This window comes from Melospiza melodia, chromosome 3, assembly GCF_035770615.1.
Source record: "Melospiza melodia melodia isolate bMelMel2 chromosome 3, bMelMel2.pri, whole genome shotgun sequence".
In the NCBI taxonomy this organism is placed as follows: domain Eukaryota; kingdom Metazoa; phylum Chordata; class Aves; order Passeriformes; family Passerellidae; genus Melospiza; species Melospiza melodia.
Genome location: NC_086196.1, coordinates 37,718,419 through 37,736,761, shown reverse-complemented (window position 1 = coordinate 37,736,761; position 18,343 = coordinate 37,718,419). Strand labels below are relative to the sequence as shown.

Here is an 18,343-nt window from a genome sequence, read left to right as displayed (position 1 = left end):
GCTGTCTAGTGCCCATTGCTCAACTCAAAAGAAACTCAGAAAACTAACATGGGTGGAGACCTAACATTTGGGAAATGCATACCTACACAGGCATTGTAAAAAACACCCTACTGCTGAACCTAGTGTTATTTCATTCTACAGGCTGACTATAGATATCAGCGCCCACATCCACTGCCACTGCAGGCAGTAGAAGCTCTTCCACTGGGTTTAATACCACAGACTATAAAGTTCCATAAAATTTTTTCCTTCTATCTCACTCTCTCTCACAAAACAATTTTTGGCTTATGAAGTTTTTACTCCCACTCTTCTGAGTGCATTATTTCAAACTCTTGATACTTCACATGTGAATGCCCTATAACATAACCCCTAACAAAACATACAGAGACAATTTCGAGTCATTCCTGAACATTATGAAAATTCATGAGCTCCCTAAATTTGAGAATTTGGCTTGGTACAGCAGGACAGCAAACCAAAATGTTTGTTTCTTAACCTCCTAGGTCCACAGGTATATCCATGGGAAATGTCTCTTAGGAATCTCATATCTTCAGGAAACAGGCAACCTAAAGACCAAAGTGCTTTTTTTGGTTGTGCTTTAACAAGTGAGAACACAAATGATATTTTGGATTTATAAAGATTTGGCTGATTTAATGGCACAGGGCCTTTCTGAAACGGAAGTTAAAATGACCTCTCTCCCTTTTGTTCAATTAATATATTAATTCACAGCACTATATGTAGTCCTGCACTCTTGTTTAGAGCTCAGATGGTTTTGTACACAACTAAGGATGTATTTTATTGAATATCAACTTATGTGTTTTGCAGTGTACTTATTCCTGGAGTAGATGTAGCCTCTGAGAAACAAGGCTGCCATGGAAAACTGGAAGACTCTCAAGGACTGTAGGCTGCATCTTTGAAAAGTGTTGCCATGGTTGCAATGGAGCGAACCGACTTCCTCTGGTTCTGCCACAGAACCTGGAGCCCTTGATGAGGTGGATTGTGCAACCAGCCAATCAAAGGGACATAAGGGTGTGGGAAACAGGAATACAACCACAGAGAGATTCAGGAGTCAATGGACAGCTGCCCCAAACTATGGTGCTGGCAATGCAGCCCCTTGAGAAAGGATGACCTCTCCTCTCAAACCATGTGGCAAATATCTTCTCATAGGTGAAGAGTACTTGTATGAGTGTGTGTGTGTGTGTGTGTAGGTGGTGTTAGCCTGACCATGACAAGGTCAGGAGTCAAAACTGTTAAGTGACAGATGAATGTTCTCATGGCAAAATATAGTAAGGGGAAATTTGCTTAAGCGGTATGGAAAGATATAAGAGGGTGTTTGTCAATGATGGAAAATAAGACAAAGTAATCTTTCTATTCTGTATGAATAGGTCTGAGAAAAAAAGAAACTGAAAAACTCCTGAATACCTCTCCCATGGCAAACTGTGGAAAGCTATGGAATGCTGTACGCATCTAGAGAAAATGGCATCTCTCTTGTAGTACAACACAGCTTTCTACTGAGATACTAGCCTGTAAAAATCATAAATTACTTATTTTTACAGAAATCATCCAGACAAAAACATATACTCAGCTGCCAAAACTACAGTCCCTCAAAGCAAGGGGGGATAAGAATAAATACATACCTTGGTTTTGCAGAGAGAACCACCATGACTCTGTAAGTGTAAATAGTGTAAGCAGTAGGTAATAATGCTTGTTTATCTCACCTTAAAATATAGTGGGAGAGATCAGAGCAGAGGAACAGGTGGCTGTGTAAGCTGCACAAGTCTTTTTATCTGTATGTTATATTAAGTATTTCCAGGCTATAAAGAATCAGGGACACAAGTATCAAGAGATCAAAAATAAAGCAATACCAATGATGGTCACAATAACACATTTATGTTTCCTTTCCTTTTGGTTCAGAGCTGCTACAGAACACAACATAAGTTTCTGCTGAAATCAGAGGACCAGAAATGGATGCTTTCCTTTTAGATGAAAGCCAGAATTCTTACTTGACTTGCATAACTGGAACTTTACAGAATTTCTACCACAGAACATCAGTTCACCAACAACCATGACAGCTGACAACACTGTATTACAAAAACTACATTTAGGAAACAAGGAAAATTTGTGCACTGGTGTAAATCACAGCTACACCTTGTTCAAAAAGAGCCACATGCTCAATGTCAAAAATGGGCAGAACTCCAAGTAAGATGTGTACTTGTCAATTAGTGGATGAAATTTAATCTGTAAGGGAAGAAACATATTGCACATGGGAGAAGAGAGCTCAGGGAGGGGTAATATCCAGATACAAAAAAATATCTTCCATTTCATTGAAATCCCCAAAGAGGTAATGGCGAGTGATAGTGGTGACTATCGATGGACAGCTTTTGGCTGGCTCTTGTGAAATGATGTTGGCAGAACATGCCCAGGTCTTACCTCGGCTGAACTTACAGGCTGGTTCGTGCAGGATCCCAGCCTGAGCAGGCTCAGGCGAGTTTCATGGCATTTAGGGGAGCATTTGTGCGCACTTTAGGAAAGGAGCTCAAGGCTGCCAGGAGCAGGCACTTCCTCAGCCCCCACTCCTGAGTGAGGATCTGTGGGGTATCCAAAGTGGGGGGCCATGGGGTACCATAGCTCTTGGTAGCCAGCACTCCTGAGGCAGCACAGCCTGTGCCCAGGCTGACCTATTCATCTAGAGAAAACTGAGAGGGGACCACACTCATGTGTAAAAATACCTAAAGGGGGGGGGGGGGGGAGGCGGGGGGGGAAGTGTCCAAGAAAGTGGAAAGGAGCTCTTGTTGTTGATGCTAACCTTTAGGACCTAAGGAACAATGGGCGTAATCTGATGCACAGAAGTTCGACATGCATGTGAGGAAACTTCATTTCTCTGTGGGTGATGGTGCACTGGAACAGATTGCCCAGAGAGGTGTGGAGTCTCCTTCACTGGAGATATTCAAGAATCATCTGAACACAATCCTGTGCCCTGTGCTCCAGGATGACTCAGCTTAGGCAGGGAGGCTGGAGCAATGACCCACTGTGGTCCCTTCCAACTTTACCTATTATGTGATTCTGTGATCCTTTACGCAGCACAAAATTTGATTTCTCTGTTCCTGTTTTACACCTCCTTGGCCATTTGTACCAAACCGACACAGATATTTTACAGATATTTCAGAGGTGCTGAAGACAGGTGAAGTGAGGGGACACGGCCTGCCGGGGAGGCTGCGGGAGCCCCGTGACGGGCTCGGCTGGAGAGGCCGCAGCTCCGACCCAGCCGTGACTTTCAGAAGTTGGGCCCGGCGATGGGACCCTACGAGCCGCCTTGACCCCACAGAGGAGCGCTCCCGGCTGAACCTACGCCTCCCCCTGACGCCAGCGAGCAGCCGAAGGTGAGCCCTCACCCCCACCCCGCGCCGCTCCGGAGCTCCAGGCCGGGTTTTGCGTGCGGCCGCGCCCCGGCGGCCGGGGCCGCGCTCCCCGCGGCAGAACGAACGAAGCGCGGCTGGGGCGCGGCGGTGCCTGCGCCGGGCCGGGCTCGGGAGGGGGCAGGGAGCGCCCAGCGGGAGCTGGGGCACGGGGACGGTGTCCTGGGCGCCCGTCCCCCGCGGGAGAGAGCCGCATTCCGGGGTCGGAGCCGGCTCCCCGCGCTGGGCCCGGGGCTGTTCCGCCTCTCCCGCCGCTTCAGGCGGCCGCGGGGCGCGGGCGCTCCGGCTCCTGGCGGCTCAGGCTCCTGGCGGAGCGACCCGGAGCCGCTCCCGGGTCCCGCGGGCTGTTCCCGCATATTGTTTCCCTGAGAAGTGCCGGGAGGCGGGGGGGCGGGAAGGGGGATCTGCCTGCAGTTGCTCCACGTGCATCAATAGTTGTCAGTAACATCAAACTGACGTCATCCTCGGGTAAAAAGATCTCTCTTTTGTTCTCGTTCCCTCCCACCACTTCTTCCCCCCAGCCCCCCTCCCCCGCCCCCCCCCCCCCCCGTTTAAAAAATCAAAAGCCAGAAGAACATTTGCAAAAAATAAAAATAATAAGAACTCCTCTCCCCCACGTTAATTGCAATGCAAAGGGAGATGTTGCATTACGGCTCCTGCCTGGGCTGTGCTGGGCTCTAATGAATGCGCCGAGCCTTTGATCTGGGTGAGTCAGTTGGGTTCAGTTGTGCCGGAAGGTTAGTTGCACATCCTGGCTGATCTGAAATTCGATCAGCAGAGGGGGCAAAGAAAAAGAAAAGCATTTTAATGGGAATCAATAGAGGATCACAGGGTCCTGGAAGGAAATAGGTGTTGATTAAAGATGTGTGGGTTTTGTTAGCGTTTTTCTTTTTTTTTTTTTTTTTTTTCTTTTTTTTTTTTTTTCCCCATGTACACGACTTGTTTAAAAATAAATAAACACCAAAAGCAGCCCGGCAGAAACGAGGGAGGGCAGGCTGGAAAACAGCTTTCCCAATCACCCGTGTGTTTGTGTTCCAGGGAGGCAGTCAGCAGACCGGGAGTTTGTGCAATGCTTCAAGCTACAGCGCGCAAATTTAAAGCAGTAGGCTCCAAAGGATAGCTCCGGTTCTCACTGCACTGCATTTCTGTGCCTGAGCTGTTTACTAGTGCATTATTAAATGAGCCCAAAACACTCGCCCCTCTCCCCCCAAGCCAACTTGTTTTTTCTCCCTCCCACTTCACCTCCCCCCCTTTCCTGCCTGCTGCCGAGCCACAGGGATTCGAGAGACTCGACATGAAGGGTGCAGACCTGTTTAGTTGCAGTCACAGGTTTCAAAGCTAAACTTTCTAGGCACGTTTCCACTGTTTAGGAAATACCGAGCTGGAAGGTTCTGTATATGTTGCCTGACTTTACGTGAAAAAGAGGGAATTACAGTTGTGTTGAACATTTTTTCACTCAGAAGGGGGTGAGTCAACTTCCTACACAAAGGCTTGAATCACCCACCCTGCACATTGCAATGAAATCCAGACTCTCTTCCATTCATGTGCTCGTGTACACATGCACGTGCAAAAATGGGGATTGCAGTTGAAGAGCTGGGAGAAATTGCTGCTGAAAGGCTGAACATCCCTGGCATGATTATATGCTGGCTGTCATCATAGAAACAGGGCATTGCTGCACCCCGGTGCTCATGTTTTTATCCACATGGGAAACCTTCCGATCAGTTCAAGTTCCTTGTTGAGTTGCCATTTCTTCTGGTTTTGCGTTCTGGCATGGCTCTCCCTACCTGCTGCTAAAGATCTCCACATAATTCACAACTGTTGCTGTTAAGGGCGCTGCAGTGGTGTGTCCAAGTCCCACGTAGAGCATGCATTTATGCAGGTACTCATTAAAATGCAGCTTTTTAAATGGGGACACTGAGTAGGAGGAAGGACCTCCCAGACTGTAAGGCCAAAGAGGTTTCCTGCCTCCCAGGTAATCATAGGCCATGCTGTCGCACCATGGTGGTGTTAGAACATCCTTATCAGCAGCTGAATTGTGGTTGCAGTGACAATTTCCATTCTGAGTAAGAAATAGAAAGCACTTGTTCTACCTTTATAGTTTTTGCCCAGTGTTTGTTTAAACTGAAAATGTTTTGGGGCACATTTTTGGATATTCTGGCAAATACTCATCATAATTTGCCTCCAATTTATAAATTTATATATATATGTATATATATGTATATATATATATATATATTTATATATATATTAGTCAATGTTTATTTCAGTGATCTTTGAAGAAAATTGTTTCAACTTTCTTTGAGAAGAAAGGCGATGTTAGATAACATGACCATGTGACCAGATATATACATTTTATAATAGAATGAGGATTTCTTCTCCTGTGAGATTTAATTCATTTATTTTAAAATTATGCTGACAATGATAATAAATTCTCTATTTGCTGCAGGACAAAATGCAGTAGAGAATGGGGTATGACAAGTGCCATTGTCACTCATTATCCTGTGAACACATGGAAGACAATGGAAGGTCAACTACCTAAATAAGGTATATACCTCTTCTAGGTTTGTGCTCATGGAAGGTACCAGATTAACAGCCTAGGAGAATGAAGGGCTTCTTTTATTGTCAGAACTGGTACAATAATGGGATCTTTCCCACACCTTACTTTACTCGTCACTGCCTCAAACCATTTTTTGGAATAGACCACAATTACACCCAGAACCTGCATAGACTTGTGTTCTTAAATTTATTTGTAGAGCTAAGTCATTAGTACTAAGAGGCTGTGGAGACCTGAGAGGCTGTGGAGGCTGAGCTATCTGCTGAGAATGCTAAGAAAGTTGTGAATTATTCAATTTTTATGTGAATACTTGTGAAATACCACTGGAACGTTTCATATAAGCCAGCATTCAGCAGATTACCTGCATCCATTCTGGCCTAGATTTGATCTATGAATGAATGGCTCTCAAGCCCTTAAAAATGCCCTGGGCAATCCTGTTCTATTATCTCCACCATTGTTTTTCCATCCAGATACCAGAGGGATGAGCACAATCAGCAGAGAAAATGAAAATCAAATTGCCTACCAAGAGCTGACCATATGGGGCAGCTGGTTGCTGCTTCCCAACCCCCTGCCTGATGTCTCTTCCCTGCCTCCAATGATCTGCTACTGAGTGCTAGTCAGTCCCCATCACCCCTTCCAAATCTGTTTTTATGCTGCAGACAAGCAAATTTCCTCAGGTTTTGTATTTTCTGAGAATGTATCCTCTTTTCCCTCCACTTTTCTTGTTTCTCTGCAGACTAAAACTGTTTGGTGCGCTCTGCTCCCCACCCCCCCTGCCTACTTCTGCTCCTTTGAATATGAACACTGGGCCTAGAAATAAGGAAAGGAGGCCAAGAGGAAAATGTGTCTCACTGAAACTTGCCAGATATCCAAGTTGCATGTGGAGAGACAGAGTTTCAGCTCATGTGTCTGGCTCGGACAGCAGCGTAGACCATTAAACATCCTGTTGTCTGTCTTGCACTGTCCCGACAGCACAACTCCTCACACTGATACCTGGAGGGGCTGGGGGGGAAGGGAGGGCTTGGAGTAGTTGGGGTTACTGCTGTGTCGAGCTGAGATAGATCTGGTGGGTTATTGGTGATTTCTGTGCCCAGGGAGGCATTTCATTCTACACCATAAGAATGAGGACGCTGGGAGGAGGAGATGTGTCTGCAATCAAATGCTATCACCTGTCATGTAGAGGAGCACAGTGCAGGTTTCCTCCTGCCAGCTTGTCCCCTTAGAGTCTCTGGCCCTTGATTTCTGCAGGGTTCTACAACAGTGATTGGTGCAAAGTTGTTGTTGTTATATTATTATTTTTATTATTTTTATTATTTTGTTGCTTCATGGCAGTTCACACAGCCCAGTAAAAGCTGGATCCCACTGTGCTTGGCACTGCGTAAACTGTGGTACTGTGTGCTGCCACCCTAGGAATTGGCAGTCTAAATAGGCATGGCCAACAAGGTGAGACAGAGGCATACAGGAAAAAACCCCAACCAGCTACCAAAAAAATATCCCCACGTGTTGACTTACAGGCTGACTGTTTTTTGACAGTTCCAAAATAGGTACAGTTTAAAATACCTGTGTTGCTAGATAAAAACACTCTCCTCCCCCAGGCAGATTAACAAAAATTAACAGAAAAAGTGCCGAGGTGTGTCTGCCACAGTACCTTAACACATTTCTCTGTGCTTTATTGTTCTCAGCCTTTGTTCTCAGACCGTGGAGCACACAGATTGTGTAATACCTCTATTCTGGGACACCTAGGTTAGCACAGTTACTCTCAGTGGGGTGAAGGAGGAACTCTGCGGTAGCTTTAGCTGAAAGTGTTTTACTTCTTGTGGTTTGTGTCCTGACTTTCAGTAATCTTGAGAACTTGAGGACGTGTGCATTTATCAGTCTGGCAGTTTTGAAAATGCAAATGTCCTAAATGTTAATAATATTTTTTTTTAATGTATGTGTTTGATCTGTAATTTACTTTGTACAATAGAAATATTTTTACAGCACTTGCTATACAAGCACCACCTCAGTCTACTGACTGTGGTTAGGAGATAGATGATAGCAGCATGTGCTTCCATGCAAAAAAAAGAAGGAAAAAAATAAACCTGCTATTACATTAATAGCATCCTGTGACAGAGTCATAAAAAGTTTGTGCATTGGCTCAGTGTCTCTCTCTCTGCCTGGAGTGTCAAGGCTCCTGGTTTCTCCTGTGCTCTGGTGGGGAAGCCGTGGAGAGACAGAAGAGCAATTCCAGATTCTGTGCTGCGAATGCTTTCCTTTCCCACCGGCTGGCTACATCCATGCGTGCAGAGCTTCTGATTAGATCTGCTGTTTTGCCTATGGCAATCTTCACTGCAAACGTCCTTCCTTTGTCTATACATCATTTGAGCATCTATACATGATAAGATTGCCACCTTTTATTACAGTAAAAACAGGAGTTTTCTTCTCAATAAGCTTTGCTCCTTCCTCAGCTCTCCAACCACCCCTAGGGGAAGTGAGAAGGACAGGAAAACTTTGAAAAACCTTTCACCTCTTTGTTCTCCTTGGAAGAATGTGAGAAGACTTTTTGTAAAATCCAAGGTAGACATTCATAAAAGGGGACTTGCCTGGGTGGCATAAAAGTGGGAAACTCGGTAAAATAGGTACGTGTAAATACACAAAAATTACTTAACTGATAAAGTCACATTTTTTTTCTCTTCAAGAAAAATAATATCCATGTATTTCTTAGCTTACATCTCACTTTCAGTCTTTTTCCCCCGTTACTTTTAACACCAGGGTCTTGGAGCATTACAATGCATTTCAGCATTAAAATCTTCCTTTTTCACTGTGAATAGATTTGTACTGCAACTAGGCAAGTGCTAGTATATTACATGAGAATGAATAAAGACATTAGTGTACAGAAAATTGAAAAGAGAAAGGCAGTAGACATGAATAAGCAAATAAATAACTTAATCACATTTTCCTTTGAATGTACAAAATATACTGAGGATGGCATCATAAAAAAACACGTCTGCTGAAAAAGAAGTGGGTTTTGTGTAAAAGCAGATCACGCATCTGTTTGTCTCTCAGTACTTTAAATAGTCAATGTGTGCAGTCACTTTGCTTTTACTCTACAATTAGTCTTTGGACTAGAGTATGTGTTCTTATATACAGAAGTATATGTGATATGCATTTCCTTGAGAAATAATGCTGTATGTAGGAAATAAACTCTTAGGCCAAGTAGTTCAGCTTCTTATGAGTTCACAACTGTTCTCTATGGTTTGCCATTGAGCACTTTACCTGCTCAAGTTTCAAATGCTTTGTTTGGTGGGACTTTATAATTAATTCTTCATATGAAAATTACCTGCTAGACTAAATCATGTGGTTTCTGAGAAATTCTCTGATACTTTGTCCAAATTTTATTCTTCTTTACATTTAGGTGTACCCACTGCGTGTTAGCATCTAAGAAATTCCTTTCCATTCTCTCTGTTCATCACTCATATTTCTAGACAGTGGTTGTTTTGCCCTTGTGTCATGGTTTAACTTGACAGGCAGCCACACACCAGGCAGCCGTTCACTCACTTCCCCTCTCCCAGCAGGATGGGGGAGACAATTTGAAAAAAAAGTCCAAATCTCAGATTTAGATAAAGACAGTTTAATAGGACAGAAAAGGATGGGAAAATAATATTATTGTTAATAGTAGAATTAGAATATACAGGTGACGCACAATGTGGTTGCTCACTGCTCACTGACCAGTTCTGGAGCAGTGGCCCCCAGCTGTCTTTCCCCCTAGTTTATGTGCTGAGCATGACACCATATGGTTTGGAATATCCCTTTGTCCAGTTGGGGTCAGCTGTCCTGGCTGCAACCCTTCCCAACTTCTTGTGCGCCCCACCCTACTTACTTGCTGGCAGGGCAGCATGAGATGGGAAAGTCCTTGACCACTGTTTGGCAACAACTGAAATAACCAGTGTGTTACCAACATGATTGTCCTAAATCCAAAACACAGGACTACTCCAGGTGCTGGTAAGAAAATTAACTCTATCCCAACTAATGCCAGGATAACTTGTTACCTAGATTAATAAATCAAGCCCCTTCCTTCCCTAATCAGTTGTGTTGCTCTTCTCTGTAGTCCTTTCCAGCATACTAGCATCCTTCTGTTGTGGAGGTGCCTAGAAGTGGATGCAGTATTCTGCAGAAATCTTCCCAGATGCATAGACAATAAGTTTCCTCTTCTGACATTATTCTACTGCATTTGCAGCCCAAAATTGCATCGGTCTTTTAAAATGATATATCTCCTTGAGAGCTCATATTCAATTTGTTGTTCGCTGTCACACATAGGTATCTTGCCGTGCAGATGCTTTCCAGGTTTTGCTTTCTCATGGACTCTTCATATTTCCGATTATCTTTCCTCAGTATATTAGTCTACATTTTTCTACATTGAATCTCATTTTATTGCCTGTCTACATATCTAACCTTGTTAGTTTCCATTTATACTATTGCTATCCTCTCTGACATTTGCAAGCCTCCTGGTTTATTGTCATTTGTGAATTTCATTAATGTGCTATTTACCTCCTTTTCCAGATCATTAATTGAGATATTAAATAAGAACATACCAAAAACACCCCTGCAGCAAACTGGCTCCATACCTCACCTCCCATCATTACCTGCTGCTTACACTCCTTCTACCACCTTTTCCATTCAGGTCACAGGACTCAGATTCAAGTCAATTTCAATTAGATTTTTCTAAGAGATTCATTTCAGTTTTTAAAGTGTTTATAGGATTTAGCTCCATGACCTTTTCTCCTTTTTCTTCATTGCACAGGTGGGACTGATTCTCCTTCCCCGTGTTTCCATAGATAGCAGTAATGAATTAGACAGTGATATGGGGCAGAGGGGTGGGCATGAAAGGCTGCCTTTGATTAAACCAGAATGCAAAATTGTCCCTAGTCTTTGTATTTTCGTTCTTATTTATGCACTTTAAAGTTGTCATAATGTTCCTTTTTGTTGTATCCTGATAGGTGATATTTTGTTGCTTTTCTCACACTTATGCTTGTAAAAAAACCACTTGTATTTCCTTTATTTACTTGGTCATCTGTTAAGCACTTTATTTTATGATGATGTGCTCCTTTTTTCTCTGCAGACTTCATGTAGCTTTGAACATCAGAAACTGTCTGTGTCTCTATTATGTAGATAAAATAAGCCCTGCGAAATAGTTAATTTTTATTTTCATTATTTTTATGATGAAAGATCATAGAGTACAGAGTGTTCTTAAAACTGCTTCTAAAGTAATTTTTTCCTCACCTCTCCTTCAAGCAGCATGACTGAAAGCCCACTGGAGTGGGAAGAGAGTCACTCACTTCAGTGAGCTTGGGGTCAGTTCCGGAAGCCCCCTGCACTCTCCTTGTGCATTGGAACACCGAGATAGAGAGGAGGCCGACAGAACTACTTCTGAGGTGTTTTCCATGTGTACTGCATCTGGTGTGATCTCCCTGGCAGCCATGTTCCCAGGTGCTGCTCTGTATTTCATTGGAGCAGCTGGCCAAAACAGATGTGTGTACCAACAAGTGATTTGGAGAAAGAAGCTTTTTGCTGTTATTTAAGGATTGGTGTCAAAACGGTGCTGCTGTAGTAATATTCTAAAAGCTGCATGGTTCAGTATTCACAGTAATGCCATTGTGAATTTATCACTTACTGATTGCCTGTAAACAACATTTAATGGTCAGACAGGTTTTAGCAGCAAGGGTTGTGGAGAGGAGGGAAGTGCAAGAGGCAGGAATAATGAGAAATCCTGTGAAAAATGTTCTCCCTCTTGTTTCTTTCCCTGGATCTGCTTTTTGTCAGATGAACAGTGGAGAAATTAGCCATAGAAAAGAATGCTTCACAATAGCTTTTAGGGAGACAAGGAACCCTAAAAATCCCAGCACCTCCTGAGGTTTTTCCAAATTCCACTACCATCTTTCCAGTTTTCTCTCTGCTTCTGCATTTCCTTCCTTTTTCTGTTCTTAACCACTCCTTGTCCCTTTGCTTTTATTGCCATGACCCTCCAGTGTCCTTATATGAGAAGAAAGCCTTCTGCAACTGGCTTTTAGTAAAGGTAGCCTCTGATTCCAATAATTATATTTTGAATTAACAGAAGAGTAAGTATGAGTCCACAGTTAGGACCATAACTTGATAGAAAAGCGAGTTATACTTGGAAAAATTATTCTGGGACTGTCTGTGGAGTTAGGCATATCTAAATATCTTGGAGAAGATATTTCTTGTCTTGGAAGAGGCAAGATTCCATTACTCCTGTTTGCTTTGGAGATGTTGAATTTTCTGAAATTGGTCTCAGTCACCTTCATTAATAGAAGAGGAAAATCTGTGACTTACCTTTTATCGATTGGTATGAAAAGATCCATAATGACAATTACAGTTTTGAGGGAAGGAAGCTATGAAGTCTAGTAACATATATATGATGTGTGCTGATTTCTGGTTTTTTCTATATGTATAAGATCCTGATCTTAAAGAATGTACTTGTCACAGTTTCCCCATCTGGAAACTCAGATAACCATACTCTCTGTCTCTCTCCAGGACTATGGCAGACCTAGAGCTAGGCAGATTGTCTGACATGAAGCTGTGGAAATAAATAAGGCTGCCATTATTCTTGTTCAATGCCTTTGAACACTGTCTATCTTTCATAATTCTGTCAGTGGCATCTGATTTAACAGCTGCTGAGTGTCCACTGCTTGTGTTGAGTTCAGCTGGAGCTGAGGGGCTGAGCACTGATCTAATTCACAACCAGGCAGCGGAAAGGCATCCAAAATGCTTTTTCTGCTGTGCTGCTCCACTGGCATACATTATGCAGTCCAACAATTTTTCTCCTCAGCTTTTTAAAAGCTAGTAACTGTACAAGCTTTAAACAAAAATGTGGATTATGGTCCTTTAAAATGTTTGTTGCAAAGCATTTTTCTTTTTTCGTTAAACTAAACGCCTGCATTTTGGGTGAGATGTGGAATAATGTTAGAGTCCAGTGGGAGGATAGCTTGAGGTAGGAAGGGGTGAAAGTGATAGCTTGGTCACTGAGTGGTAAATCTCTACTAATCTTCAAAGCAAGATATAACTCAGGATTTTTCTTCTGTTTCTTTCCAACCAAAGGCCATTGTGTTTCCATCCTTGGCTGTGTCAGCAGTGATAGCCCTTTTTTCCAGCATTGATTGTTGACTCCCCCTGACACCATATCACAACCCATTAGTGCTGAAAACTGACAAGCCCAGCTGCAACAGCAAAATGGCAAGTTTAAAAGAAAATATACAAGGGACAGGCACAGAATGCTATTAGTATGAAAAAGTAGTAGTTGTTTTGTTATTTTTTCTGTAAAGGTCAAAAATGCAAACATTTTTTCTATTGCTAACAACAACTTGTGTATGTTTTGAACTAACAAAGCCATTCTCTCTCTTTCTCTGTTTTTGTGGATTTTTTTTTAAATTCAAGCTGTATGTGGGTTTTACAAAAGCAACCATGTTGAGGTGAGTGTAAAAGATTCCTTCTTTCAGGAAGCTCACAGGGAGTGTTGTGCTTATACATATGTATGGGTATGAGGGTTTTTGTAAGGCAGAGACATTTCAGAGAAATTAATGGCTCAGCAGTTTCTGGGTACTGCGATCCCATCATCAAGCTTATGTGTTGTCTGCAAAGTAGGATTTCTTTTTTCTTTTTTTTCTTTTTTCTTTTTTCTTTTTTCCTCTTTCTTTTTTCCTCTTTCTTTTTTCTTTTTTCTTCTTTCTTTCTTTCTTTCTTTCTTTCTTTCTTTCTTTCTTTCTTTCTTTCTTTCTTTCTTTCTTTCTTTCTTTCTTTCTTTCTTTCTTTCTTTCTTTCTTTCTTTCTTTCTTTCTTTCTTTCTTTCTTTCTTTCTTTCTCTCTCTCTCTCTCTCTCTCTCTCTCTCTCTCTCTCTCTCTCTCTTGTCTCTTTCTTGTCTCTTTCTTTCTCTTTGCCTCTGGAATTGTATGGTGGTGTCAGCACTCTGGACGGTAGAGTAACAGTAATGGCAAAAGTTCCTTCTGATTGTACAGGTGATTTCCTAGGGGAGGAAAGCAACAGCCTTCATTGTCCCAGTGCTGTGTACTTAGAGAGATAATGGGGCTTGAGCAAGGGCAGATAACTCTTCAAACCTTAGTGCCAAGGTCCCAATTTGATACCAGTTAAAAGGCAGAGTGTACACTTTGCTCTGTCAAAGCCCAGGGGAGAGTGGAACACAAGCAGAGCCCAACAGCTCTCTTGGCACCCAAATTTGTTGCAAATGATTATGTAACAGCAGCAGCAAAGGAGCAACAGTGGTGGAAAACTGGTGAAATTCATTATTTTTTTTTTTTGTCTTTTGAGGAACAGCCTAGAGAGGTGGGTTTGTTCAGTCTCAACAGGAGGAGGCCCATGGAGACCTCATCACTCTCTATGACTTCCTGAAAGGAGGTTGTAGCCAGATGAGGGCTGTTCTCTCCTGATGTCCCTGCAGTGAGAGGACTGAAGGAGATGGCCTTAAACTGAGGCAGGGGAGGTTCAGATGAGATATTAGACAAATTTTTTCACCAGTAGGGTGATCAGCGATTGGAATAGTTGCCCAGGGAAGTGGTAGAGTCACCATCCATGAAAGTATTCACGAGGCATCTGGATCTGGTGCTGGATGATGTGGTTTAGGGGCTGCAGTGGAACTGCTGGGTGCTTGGCTGGACTGGGAGATCTTGAAGGTCTCTTCCAACCTTGATCATTCTATGATTCTATGAAAATAATCCAAAACAGAACAAAACAAAACAAAAAAACCCCAAAACCTCAACTAAACAAAAAACCCCCAAACATTAAGACTAAAAGTCAAATTAAGTCAAAACCCCAAAATTTATTTGGAATCCTGTAGAGCAGTGTAGATACAGAAGAACTTGGGTTAACAAGGTAATGAATTTCTTTTTGAACAGGTGGGAAGGTGGGATTATTAAGACCTGGTTTTGCAAATTGATAGCTATGGACACAAAGGACATTAATCTCAAGTAATCTGTTTAGATAATTCTGTTATCACAAACATGAGTTTTTTCAAACTTGTACCTATGGACATTCCTGTCACAGTAGCTGCTTGATCCCACATTTTGCTGGAATGTTGCAAAGCAATGATTTCTGCCCCAAAGTGCTTGCAGCGAAAAACCCTGCTCATCAAATAAAGGAAATTATATTCAATTTTATTGTGGAAAGCTAAGTCTTACAAACCAGGTGACCTATCCAAGGTTATACTGTGCACCTCTCCTGAAGACTGACTGCTGTGTGCTTAAGTATGGATTTACAAGGTCCAGCCTATTCTCTTAGATTTCTGGGTGATTCTCCAAGCATCTATTAAAATGCTTTTGTACGATGTAGCTCAAAGTGAAGTGTGTGGGTAGAGAGCCACCACATCAGAACACACAATTAAGGCAGAGTAGCTAAAAGTGAGTTAGTTGATATCCTGCTTTCTCATCTTCTTTCTCATTTATTTAAACCATGGGTTAGTGACTGAGGATGAGCTGAGCTCCATTCCTTCTTTTATCATTGCTAGAGAGCTAGGCTGCATTTGAGGCTTCCTTGTTTTTCCTTTGTGAAGAAAAGATTGTGCTTGCTTGACCATTCCAAGAGCTTAATGAAGATATCAGACATGTTTATGAAATTTTGTTTTAATGCATTGGGATTTAGGTCTAGTTTATCCTCACATGTTAGCTACAGTTGAAACTGTGGATCGGATTCCAGAGGGATGCTTACCAACTTTTATTTTTATGGGTTGGGGCAGGTAATGCAGAATGATCTTATGCTGAATATGAATTTATAGCCGTGTGGAAGCTTTATTATGGCAGTCCTAGTCTAGTAAATCATGGGCAGCCTTCTCCAAATAGCCAAAATTTTTGTAAACGCTCAAGTATCCAAAAATCTGACTTTGTTCTTATTTATACTGAAGCCACGACAGCTGTAATAAATCAGGCTTCAAACGTCCTTGGAGTAGTTACCTCTCACAAAGAAAGAAAAAAGGATAACTTCAAGTAGTTAAAACAGGGGAAGACAGATGAAGGCATGATTGCACTGAGTTAGTACTTGCCTACTTAATGCACCTAGCTAATCCAGTTGTCTGGGTCTGACTACAGAGCCTGCTGCTAGATTTTTCAATATGAAGACCACAGTTTACTTTGTGACTTTGGACACAGATGACCTAAGTTCTGAGATTTTATATTAATACTCAGTCATCCCTTATCAACTTTACAAAGCCAAAATGGGTCTAGTGGCAGAAAAGCATGGAAGGAAGACTTCCCATCATTAGGGTTAGGCTGAAAGGCATTTCTTTGTGTTATTCAAGGCTCTGTATTTTCACTGAAGTTCATGTCTCAGTGAGTCAGTCCAAAAACAGTATTTAGTGAGATTTCATCTGTTTATTAGTTCAAACTGTTGTAAACTGAGATTTCATCTGTTCATTAGTTTAAACTGTTGTAAACCGTGTCTACCATGGTTAACTTTAATAAAAATAAGAGACAAAGCCAGACAAAATGGAGAATAAATTATTGCTTACATGTAAGCTAATGTTTCTAGGAGAGTATCTGTCTGTGTTATACATGATGGTTGGTTTTGGATTGGTCCCGACTATAACTGTGGATGGCACTGAGACCTGGATGTAGAGGCAGAGTTGATGTATTTACAGGCAAATAGGTTAAGTGCAGGTGGAATTTGACTTGTGCAGTGCTGGCTCCCTCATCTTCTGGGCATCTCAGAGAAAAGCCTGCCATGCAGTTTGCCAGCTGTCGATAACCCTGAGCAGTCTCAGTCAGCCGTACTCCACTTTGACAGGTATCTAAAATCTCAGTTATCTGAGCTGCTCTGTTCTGTGCACTGCTTTTGTGCCTTCTGAGATACCATGGGGGAGAGTAGCAGTGCAGACTAAGCCATCCACACTGTTTCAGATATTGAAAGGAAACTGGATATCATGGAAGTTGTTGCTAGAAGTGTACTGTTTCTCTTTAATCAGTCCTCCCAGTGCTAAAATAGACACTAAATGAGGAAACAAAATATCTGTGTTTGTGAAAAAGCATCTGGAACTCTGCTGTACCTAGTTTTTCTTAAGACTATTAACGAAGGCTATCACTTTTAAGGGTGCTTAAAAACTCACTCTTTAGCTTTAATAAGAAATTTCAGAACTTCCTTAGGCAGCAGACACTTTAGGTGTAAGGCAAAACAATAAAAGGCGGCAATTTATTTAGTTCAGTTTCAACTCTCCCTACCTCCTTTCCCCCAAATGCAGAGTGGGTAGCCCTCACCAACTAAACATGTCTTGAATTTTTTTTTCAGTGCTGTCGGGGCAGAGAGGCCATGTGGGACATGCCTACCATTATGAGAGGACTAAATTTGGAGGAAAAACAAGTCTTTCTGTACTTTTAAGGAATTTTCCTCCTCCAGAAATTACCCGGAGTAATGGTAGCAGCCAGATGTAATGGTAGCATAAAGGAGGGAAACTGGATTCCTGGAAAATCTTGCAAAGCAGTTAACATTCTGAATTCTTTGGACAATAGGTATCATCTCTCAGAATAAGCTGGACTCTGATTCAGGTACTGAATTAAGTGAATGTTTTTTAAAATCCACTCAGCCTACTGAGCTTTACTGGAAACCTGTCTCTCATTTTGGTGTGAGAAATTTGAGCTCTTTCAGGACTCTGTCTCAGAATAACCTGGAAGACTCTAAGACCTGACTTCTTCAGTCCTTTCAGGGTTTTCAAGAATTTTGCTATGAAAAGTCTCCTTTGGAAATTCCTTCTTTTCTGCTGAGGATACAAATTTTTCCTCTTAGTATCAGTGACATATACAAATGCATAGCAGAGGTTATACGCGGAGGTATTTTGTCTCTGAAGGAGAAAGGCAGCGTACAGGTGCCATGGGGTGAGCAGCACCAGCTGATGTGGGAGGGAGTGAAGTCATGTCCCATTTCTGTTCCCTTTGAGAAGAGCAGCCCTTCAGGGTGCTTGCACTTCCTCACTGGGTGTGCCGAGCTGGCAGGCAGTGACAGAATGGAGACACCTCAAGTAGCTTTTAGCTGTTATTTTGGTTGCAAGGAGTAGTTTGGTTGTGACAATTCAGAGCTCAGTAAAAACAGATGATTTATTTGCCAACCCAGCTCCTGCATCTTGATGATACCCTAGAACGTACTCATTGCCTGCAGAGATCTAGGATTCTTATTTCCCTTCTCCTGTGAAGAACCAGGCTTTGGCCACTTTTGTGCAAGACAGTTACTTTTGTAGCAGTGACCTGTGAGTTAGTTCTCTTATATCATGTTTGGGCAACTAAATAATTAGCCTTCTTTGGAAAATGCTGAGTCTACAACAGCTCCCAGTGAAGTGAAGAGAATTACAGACTACTCAGCAATCTGGAAAACGAGACCTATTACTTATTAAATATG

The 18,343-nt window shown here is 42.3% G+C and overlaps 1 long non-coding RNA gene across 1 annotated transcript in view; it reads left to right on the top strand.

The window, feature by feature from the left end:
* Positions 1 to 3,839: 3,839 nt before the first annotated feature.
* Positions 3,840 to 18,343, top strand: part of LOC134416714 (uncharacterized) — a 102,208-nt gene continuing 87,704 nt past the window's right edge. The window contains exons 1-2 of the long non-coding RNA XR_010027342.1: positions 3,840 to 3,878; positions 5,857 to 5,954. This is a non-coding gene — a long non-coding RNA (uncharacterized LOC134416714). The remainder of the gene's footprint in view (positions 3,879 to 5,856; positions 5,955 to 18,343) is intronic.